Source organism: Balaenoptera musculus, chromosome 1 (genome assembly GCF_009873245.2).
Source record: "Balaenoptera musculus isolate JJ_BM4_2016_0621 chromosome 1, mBalMus1.pri.v3, whole genome shotgun sequence".
NCBI lineage: Eukaryota > Metazoa > Chordata > Mammalia > Artiodactyla > Balaenopteridae > Balaenoptera > Balaenoptera musculus.
In genome coordinates this window covers 149991268-150002137 of record NC_045785.1, presented here as the reverse complement: position 1 = coordinate 150002137, position 10870 = coordinate 149991268, and positions in this window count along the sequence as shown.

The following is a 10870-nucleotide window of genomic DNA, read 5'->3' as shown; positions in this document are numbered from 1 at the left end:
AAAAGTCAGTCAGACGAGATGTGGACTGCACTTACAAGGATCATATATCTGAAGCACGGGCCTTTGGAAGGGGCCCAGAGTGCCCAGCCCAGCCTTGGGGGAGGAATGAACCAGGGAGTCCACATGATGCCTTCGAAGCTGTGCAGCATAGGAATAAATTTAACCAAGGAGGTGAAAGACCTGTACTCTGAAAACTATAAGACTTAGAGGAAAGAAATGGAAGACAACACAAATAAATGGAAGGATATATGGTGCTCATGGATTAGAAGAATCAGTATTAAAATGTCTATACTACCCAAAGCAATCTACAGATTCAATGCAATCCTTATCAAAATAACCATGGCATTTTCACAGAACTAGAACAAATAATTTTAAAAATTGTGTGGAACAACAGAAGACCATGAGTAGCCAAAGTAATCTTGAGAAAGAAGAACAAAACTGGAGGTATCATGCTCCCAGACTTGGAACTATACTACAAAACTGTAGTGATCAAAACAGTATGATCCTGGCACAAAAACAGACCCATGGGTCAATGCAACAGAATAGAGTCCAGAAATAAAGCCATGCTCATAGGATCAATTAATCTATGACAAAGGAGGCAAGAATATACAATGGAGAAAAGACAGTCTCTTTAATAAATGGTGTTGGGAAAACTGAACAGCTACATGCAAAAGAATGAAGCTAGACCATTTTCTTATACTATATACCAAAATAAACTCAAGATGGATTAAGGACTGAAATGTAAGACCTGAAACCATAAAATTCCTAGAAGAAAACATAGGCAGTAACCTCTTTGACATCAGTCTTGGCAATTTTTTTTTGTATATGTCTCCTTAAGTAAGGAAAACAAAAGCAAAAATAAGCAAATGGGACTACATCAAACTAAAAAGCTTTTGCACAGCAAAGAAAACCACTAACAAAATTAAGAGGCAACCTACTGAATGGGAGAAGATATTTGCAAATGATATATTTGATAAGGGGTTGATATCCAAAATATATAAATAGCTCATACAACTCAATTTCAAAAGAACAAAACAGAACAAAAACACCCAATCCGATTAAAAAATGGGCAGAGGACTTGAATAGACATTTTTCCAAAGAAGACATACAAATGGCCAATAGGTACATGAAAATGTGCTCAACCTCACTAATCATCAGGGAAATGCAAATCAAAACCACAATGAGATACCACCTCAGACCTCTCAGAATGGCTATTTTAAAAAGAAAAGAAACAAGTGTTGGCAAGGATGTGGAGAAAAGGGAACCCTTGTACACTGTTGGTGGGAATGTAAGTTGGTTCAGCCATTATAAAAAACAGTATAGAAGTTCCTTGAAAAATTAAAAATAGAATGACCATACGATTCGGCAATTTCACTTCTGGGTATTTATTCAAAGAAAATGAAAACACTAATTAGAAAAAGATATATGCATCCATATGTTCATTGCAGCAATATTTGCAATAGCCAAGATATGGAAGCAACCTAAGGGTCCATCAAATGATGAATGGATAAAGATGTGAGATATATATATATATATGTGTATATATATATTATATATATTATATATATATAATATATATATATAATATATATAATTAAGCCACAAAAAAGAATGAAATCTTGCCATTGCAGCAACAGGAATGGATCTGCAGCAACAGGAATGGATCTGCAGGGTACTATGCTAAGTGAAATAATTCAGACAGAGAAAAACAAATACCATATGCTTTCAGTTATATGTGGAATCTAAAAAACAAGACAAATATAGTCAGTAACACTAATAACTTTGTATGATGATGGATCGTAACTGGTCTTATTGATCATTTCATAATTTATAAAAGTATTAAATCACTATGTTGCACACATGAAACTAATATAATATTGTATGTTAATTATAACTCAATTTTTAAAATCCTTTATAAAAATAGAAGAAACAGCTGCAAGAATTTGATGTGGTCCTTCCCTGGACCACAGGGAAGTTGGGAGGAGCTAGGTTGGCTTTCATAGCAAATAATCGCCAAATTTCAGGGGCTTTACAAACAAGATTTATTTCTTGCTATCACTGCATACCCATCTTGGGTTGGCAGGGGGAGCCCTGCTCTGGGACCTAGGCAAAAGAAACTTCTGCTGTAGGGGGAAGGAACAGGACAATCACGCTGACTCGTTAAGAGTGCACATTTTACTGGCAGAAGAAAGACACTTTAAGGGACCTTTAAAGGGAAGAAAGAACTATCCTACTCTGTGTCTGGAAGGAGAAGAATCAGAATCATTGGTGAACCACACTAATGACTACCTTAGTAGGACTACAGAAATTTCCAGCAAATTCTGTAAATCACATATGCTCATTCTTTTTGGGTTTCTTGCGCATGCCAATCAAGGGCAATTTCTTAGCTGGTCACATGAAGCAGAGACAATTTTAACAAAAATAGATGGAGAAGCACAGTCAAAGGGAGTCAGGAGGATGTATGGACAAGAAGATTCAACAGGAAGGGTGTGAACTGCTGTTTAGGCCAAGTTTATCTGTAAAAGCAATAAACTGAAGATAATTCAAATGTTTATCAATAGAGGACTCATTTCAACTATAGTGCACTTATAAACAGTGTACTTTATTCATTCACTTATTCTCCGAATATTCATAGAATGCCAACTATGTGCCAGACACTGTCCCAGGCTATGAAGATAGAGCAGTGAATATCAAAAAGCCATTAAAGTTAAATGTAGCTATTAAAAAGAAAGAGGTGTACTTATATGCACTGATGTGGAAAGATATCTAAAATGTATAAAATGAAAAAAACATGTTGCAGGACAGCATGTATCATAGGATTCCATTTGTGTAAGAAATTCTTATACATCTATATAATATTGCATACATATATACACAAACAATCTTATAGTGATTATCTCTGGGGTATGTATTTGGGAGATGGTTAGGAAGAGGAAGCAGTTATTTGACATTTTGTATTTAGGTAATGTGAGCATGTTTATATATATAATATATAACAATAATCATAATTTTTATATAAACTTATAAAATAATAGTAATAGAAAACAGTATAATTCCAAAGACCAACAAAAATTACATTTGGCTGCTAAAGAAAGTAAAGACAAAGAGAAGGCAGTAGCTGAAGCAGGACGTCAGGTTAAGGGATAACTTGCTGATAGACAGAGGTGGCATAGAGGAGACTGGGATGGGAGAGTAGCCCAAGTTTCTCTGTGATAAAGCCATAGAAGATGAGATTCAGAGCTCAGGCAGAGAAAGTAACCTCAGATAGGAGGATGGACATCTCCATTTAATGAGGGGAAAAGGAAAGAATAGATGGGGATGCTGCTTGGTTGTATATGAGACGTCCTTTATTACAGCTTCTGTTTTCCCACTGAAGTAAGAAGTAAGCCCACCTCCTCAAACAGAGGGAAGAAGTAGGGAGGTCTGCATTTCAAGAAAGGTAGAGGAGGATTAAAAATATTGTAGAAAATGTAAGAGCGACCTTATTGAAGAGGGAATTTCCAGAGAGTCAGAGTTGAAGGCCCGGGTGAAGTTGGTGTCATAAATTTATAGTGGCACCATTCTGCTTAATTTTATGTTTTTGTTTTTCCCCAGAGCTCTGTTGGCATAGAACAACTGAGCCCTGATTCATTTAAGCATGGGATTTTGTTAGATGCATGTGATGAAAGGACAAAGGGGCAAACAGTTTAAGATACTGATAAAAAATTGAAATGTGCACCACTGACTCTCCATCTGAAGAGGGGTTGAGGATGTTGCTAAAAGATCTCAATAGCAGGAGACTATTCAGAATGAACAAACCAGAAAGACAAAAGGTTGTGGTCACAGAATGGCATATTTGAATTCTTCATTCTTTAGGTGAAACAGTTCTGAGTAATGACCAAGTCTAGGATGGCCATTGGAGAGGGTGCTGAATGTCACTGAGTGAGGAACATGTCACTGCAGATACAGAGCTTGAGGAACTGAGAGGCCAGGTCCTCGCTCAGGTCATTTCCTGACCTTATATCTCCCAATTTGGGAGCCAGGGCCAGGGAGCAGAGGTGGAGATAGAGTGATGGCAGGGAAGGAAGGTGAGGCATATTTGGCAAAGCATAATTCAGGTATTCCTGTGTCCCCTGGACATACTGCTATTTATTGCCACTCAATCCCTGTGTGGTCTCTAATAATGAGATCACTGGTCCTCTGGAGATCAGGGTTCTCTGCCTTAGATCCTGCCTCCTGGGACCTGAAATTCCATCACTGGCCTGATTGATCACTGCTCCAGGTCCTCCAAAGGCGAGGGCTCAGATATTTTGCTACAACTCTGTTTCCTTTATCATGCCATTTACTAGGTCTAGTTTGTGGCCATAGTGTATTTACAATGGGGTACCAAGAGAGGATCAAGCCTACTCCCTCCAGGAGGTAGCAACACTTGAGGACCGATTAGCAGAGGTTCTGCTGGAGATGTTTTCCCTCTCTCACGGGTTCTGCTTTTCACAGCCCTCCCAACCGTCCCAGGGCTGCCCCTATTCCAAACTTCAGAATTTGTACGAGAGCGTAATCTAAAGTCATTGTAAGGCTTGCTATGCAATTTCTATCTTTTGTGAGTAATATGGGTTCTTGGGATGATTAGAAGATATGGTATTTTTAGTGTCCAGCCTGGTGGGGAAGGTGGAAGAAATTAGTGGTTATCCACGTGGAACCTAACATTCCTGCTGCTAAAGATCACAGAATGGTTCTGAATACTATTTGGGAGCATGTCTAACCAAGGCGTCTTAGCTAATGCTATTATTGCTTTTTTCTACCAAAGTAAAGAGGATCATGGTAAGCCATATTGGATGACTGCTTGCCAGAACCCATCTAGGGATAATCCAAGCAATTAGGGTGCACTTCGAAAATGCTGAGCAGGACCCAGTGGGTCTCTGGTGATGTACTTACTACTGACATCCTTCAATTCACATTAACTTGTGACACGTGCACCCAGGCCAGGAATGCATTTGCCTACCCCTACCCATGTGTCCCAGGAAAACCATCACATTAGATTTCACAGTAGAACAACTACCCCTCCAGCCTACAATACCATTTTAGTGGTGTAGCTACCAGAGATGCACCCAGTAGCCTCAGTACTTGACCACAGTTTGCTATTCAGCTTTGTCATGTGGAAGGCCAAATAGCTGAATGTCTCTTGCAATGTAATTCCTGGCATTCCTGAAGGCCATATCTAATCACAGCTAATCAGAGTAACAGTGGTGGTAATGTCTAAAAAGAATGTCATTCAAATTTATAGGCACTACAGAACATTCTCTCCTAAGTATAGGTAGGTATTCTAGATGTAACTCAGGGTGAAAAGTCTGCTTGTGTGCTTTATACTAAGATCCTATCAGTCAGTTGAAGAATATATATATATATATATATATATATACCATAGAGGTATTATCACAAATACACCCTGTGATTATTGATGATTGTTAAAGCTATTGATTTTTTATTAAAATTTTTTAACATTTAAATAAGTAGAGGAATAGTTTGATAGTTAATATAAATATTGAGAGTACATTATACAGATGACTTTATGGAAAACATAATTTTTCATCCAACAAACATCTCATAAATTAAGTAATTAATATATGGGCAGAATACAAGGCAGAATAATAGATTAAATTGTATCAAAGTGATCCTTTTTAAAAAATTGCTTGATACAGTGGCACTCATTGTGTTAAACAAAATGACTTTTAATAGCTGAATTGAATTATTTTATTTAATTTAGTCCACTACATTTTAAAGAGCAAGTTCTATAAGGAACTCACCAAAACAAATAGAGAGGAGAATGTCAAAGCTGGCCACTTCAAATGTGACAAAAAAAGAAAAATTCTAAATCATATGTAACATTCATGATATATTATCATCAATCTGAATATAATCACTTATTATAAGACATATGAAGGGGAGAAGAAATTGTTAAGGAAAAATGAAGTAGCCCCCAAATATCTTGCTCTTCTTCTGATGTCAGTTGAAAGTGAAGACCTACGAAGTATCACAAAGAAGTGGTTCAGTAAGCATAGGAGCAATCGAGCAGCTGGCAGTGCTGATAAATTCTTGTTCCTACATGAGAATATCAAACTTAACAAATTTGACTAATGTATTTGAAATAATTATGAAACTGATTTGGGTTAAAGTCTAATTTTTTCCTGCAGCATCCAATGCATTCCATGATACTGCTAGTAAGTGTTCGTCTCCCATTTGTTCAAATATTATACTTTAATACTTGGCCATTTGGCATTAGCGCAAAATGTATGTTTGATGTATCCTTAGAGATGCACTTTGCAGAGTGGTACACTTCTAACTTAAAACCAAACTTCCAGCTTTTCCAGGCATAGTTCATTCTGCTTCCAGGGGCCACCTTGCCATTTGGATAACTTCAGCTCCCACTGCTCAAAATCTACATCAAAATTCATTTTAAAATCTCTCTTCAGGGCTCTCCACATCTGTCTTTACTAAACAGGGTCAGACAAAATGTATGAACAGATCCTGGAAAAATAAAGTCTCCTAAAAATATTTCAAACAATAGTTGATGACTATATCCACAAAATTGACCTTTGTAAGTATGACTGATGATAATTTTTAAATAAACAATACTGTAATTTCAAATAAATTGCTGTGCTACATTCAATGTAATGTTAAGAATACAGAATCTGGAATCCACTGTCAATTCAAATTATGGGTCCTCCATCTACCTGCTGTGTGTCCTAACATTTTTCTGTCTCAATTTCCTTATTCATAAAATGAGGATTTAAAAATTATTTACCTTATAGAGTTGTGGCTACTAAAGAAACAAATATTTATAGACCACCTATTCTGCACTTTTATAATGAAGTGAAAAAAGCAGACAAATGTTGCTGCCTTGTGGAATTTATATTCTGGAAAGAAAAAATAGAGAATAAGCACAATAAGCAAGTAAATAGGAAGAAAAATAGAATGATAGATGACTGGGCACCAGAGTCAAGCAAAATTGATTTCAGGTCATTGAGAGTTTTAAAGTTAAGAAAAGGTAGTTAGTGACAGGTTATAATGGAGGGACAAGGTCCAAGAGGAAGACAGAGAAGGGAAATAAGAGAAGTATGTCCACAAGAGCTAAGAGTGCCATATGAGAATATGGTTATAGACAGGAATAATCTGAAGAGGAATACGTTGGGGTTACACTGAATGCCTTCCACCTAGGTCAAGTGGGATGGGAGGTTATCCAAGGGTGGGTCAAGTGACTGGTGTGGAGCTATGCCATCTCTACATTCTCCAACAAGAAGTCATGAGATGGCTGCTGTGGACACTACCTTAGAAACCGAGCAGATGACTCTAGAAAATGCATAACCTCTGTCTCTAAAAGGAGGGAAAAGATGAAGAAAAAACAAAGGATTTATATTACAATTCTAGAAAAAACACAGACACATATTTTTAGTTTTTTGCTCCATAAAAGTGGTTTTCCTTCTAACCCTTCTCTCTCCCTCTTCCATTGGCTCCGACCATCTCTGATAAGGAACTGTAAGATGGCAGTCAGGACAGAGGGGAGAATACACCCAGGGGTTCTGATTGACCTTCCTTGTGTTGCTGTTTTCCTTGGCCTTACTTTCCTGTTGTTACATACTGACCACTACCCACCAGTGTTAGCTCCGATTTCCTTCCTGGATGGTCACCACTATGTTGATTCCACTACAGTACTGCTCTGGTCACAGCTCTCAGTTTCCATCCTGCTAGAGGCTCCTGCTCCATACAGTTTCTCATCAACAACCCCACCACTGAGATCTGCAGTTCTCTTCACTCCAAGTGGATGAACATTTCCACAGGAAGTGTCACATCTTGTAGTCCAATTTAGATAATCCAGCCTCTAAGCAATCATATTTCTTTTGATCCCTGAAAGGGAGCCTAGCTTTTTAAAAACATCTAGCCCCTTCTGTCTATGACCAAATTCTCCTACAGACTGAGTCTGAGTGAGGGATCTTTGTGATATACCCCCTTGTGATAGAACTTGAACTTTCCTCCTACCTATGAGCAATGTTCCGGGCAGTGTTAATCTTTTTTTAATGTAGATAGTAAACCTAGGCATCCAGGAACCTTACTCTCAGTTTCCATCAATTCTTATGGCATTGACCATAAAAGGACTAAATGGTTTGTCTGGATGTCCCAGAGTTCCTACAAAAATATATAAATCAGGTCCCACTATAACTCCTGATACAAAAGATATTTAAGCAACAATCAAAGTCCAATGGGAAATGGATGTTAATTAAGTATGTTAAGGTATGCTAATGACTATGACAAATAAGCTCTTAAATTTCAGTGGTTTAATAAGTTGAAGCTTCTTTCTTCATTTTGTAAATTCCTAAAAGGTCATTCCTGGTCAGCTTTCCTCCAGGCAGTGATTTGGGGACTTGGGCTCTTGCTCTTGTGTCTCCATCATCTTCAACAGGTAGTTTCCAAAGTCACCCTATTTATCTGCATCAAACTGTCAGGAGGGAAAAGAGAGAATATAAAGAAAGTAGGCTCACGTCTTAACCACCTTTTCTTAGAAAAATTATACCTCACCTATGCTCATATTCCCTTGTCTTTAAAGCTGTCTGAGCAGCTGCTTCATAGCTAAAACTGTTTTCTAAGAAAGAGGATTACAGATCTTTGGTGGGCAGTGAGCCTTCTCTGCCACACTTCCAGTGAGTCAGATTTTCATGGTTCTGGATCTTTCCTGAGGAGTACTGAAGCCTGGGCCCAAGTGCAAAGTACATAGATGATACTAAAAGTGTTCCAGAGTTGGAAAATGGCAGGGCAGTTATGGCAGAGGGTGGGCAGGACTGCCTACTTGACATCTCCACTTGGAAATCTCATAGGCATCTCAAATTTAATGTGTACCAAGAGGAGTTCTTTACCTCCTCTGTCTCCCATGCCTGACCCGTAGATATTGTTAAAAAGAAACAACAGGCCCCAAATGGAGTCAGCTGTGCTAAGCTCTGTGTCAGTAAACCAAGTCTTAATACTTAACCTAACTGCATTTTCAGCCCCGTCCAGGAATGTGACTTTTAACCAGTTAGTCTTGAATTTCCTGGTCAGTACTAGTGAGGTAATCTGCCTTCCCCCAAAGGAAGGTGACCTTGTCTGAAATAGTCCGTTCTTTTCCTTATGATTTCCTTGTCTCATACACCTTTTGACTATAAAAGACTTCCATTTTGTACAGCTCCTCAGAGCGTCTTTCTGTTTAATAGATGGGATGCTGCCCGATTCATGAATTGTTGAATAAAGTCAATTAGATCTACAAATTTACTCAGTTGAATTTTGTTAACACTACCGAATCTCTCCCCTTCCCATCATGACTATAATATTATATACGAATGTAATATTATCACTTGCCCAGGGCCCAAGTAAGAATCTCAGGAACCACCCTTGATTTCTTCCCTGCTTTCAGATTCTCAATTTAATCTAGTCTTATATTCTGTTGAGTCTACTTCCAAAGTACATTTCTATCTCTTCTGCCATTTCTCTAGTCCAAACCATCATTATCTCTGATTTATAATAACTACAATAACCTCCTAACTGTTCTTCCTACTTCTACTCTTGCTCTCTTTAACTCATTTTCCACTGAAAAACCCAGAGACCTTTTTAAAATGCAAATTTTATTCTATTAATCTGCTTAAAACTGCTAATGACTTTCCATTGCACCTAGAACATATTTCATAAATTTATTTATTTATTTATTTTTGGCTGTGTTGGGGCTTCGTTGCTACCTGCGGGCTTTCTCTAGTTGCGGCGAGCAGGGGCTACTCTTCGTTGCGGTGCAAGGGCTTCTCGTTGCAGTGGCTCCTCTTGTTGTGGAGCACGGGCTCTAGGCACATGGGCTTCAGTAGTTGTGGCTCAAGGGCTCTAGAGCGCAGGCTCAGTAGCTGTGGCACACGGGTTTAGTTGCTCCGCTGCATGTGGGATTTTCTGGGACCAGGGCACGAACCCGTGTCCCCTGCACTGTCAGGTGGGTTCTTAACCACTGCACCACCAGGGAAGTCCTAGAACATATTTCAAACACCATAATATGGTCTACAAAATCTTGCATGATTAGAATCCTATCTAGTCCTCCAACCTCATTTGGAGCCACTTTCTTGCTTGCTCCTGCCACACTGGCCTTTCCCCAGATATACCCAACACTTTCCTATCTCAGGCCCTACATTCATGTTATTCCTCCTCATTCATCATACATTAGCTTAAATGCCACTTCCTCAGAGAGCACTTTCATTACCCTCCCAATCTAAAGTGGGCCTCCCCCCATTATTTTCTCTTAGTACTTTTCATAAATCTTAATTTGTTATTTTGTAATTACAAATTTGTTCATTTACTTGTTTAATATGTCTCTCCTGATAGACTGCAAATTCCATGAAGGCCGAGGTCATGTCTATTTTCTTCCTCAATCATATCTCAGCATTTAGTGCATAGAGAATGTTTAAAACATATTTGTTGGAAGAATGAATGAATAGGCGGATTATGGGAAACTATTGAACTACCCGGATTCAGGGTTAAATTGGGAATTGTGCAATTATAACAGACTGAATGAAAAAAATTTTGATTGAAAGATTCTGGTGAGAGTCAAAAGTTGGTTCAGTGGTTATAGGAAAATGGAACATGTGTGGATAAAGATAGAAGACAGCAAGGCAATTGTTCAATAGGAGAGTATGGAGATGGAGTTCAGGGGTTTTGAGATGATTAGGGTCAGAGTGGAGACATGCTGGTGGGAAGTGCAGAGCCGATGAAGATCAGCAGAGCTGGAGAAACAGGAATTGGGGCATAAAGATGTCAAAGAGGCCAAAGCAGTAGATACAAATAGACCTGACACATAAATGTTTTAAAAAGGTTAGCTCACGAAATGAATGAT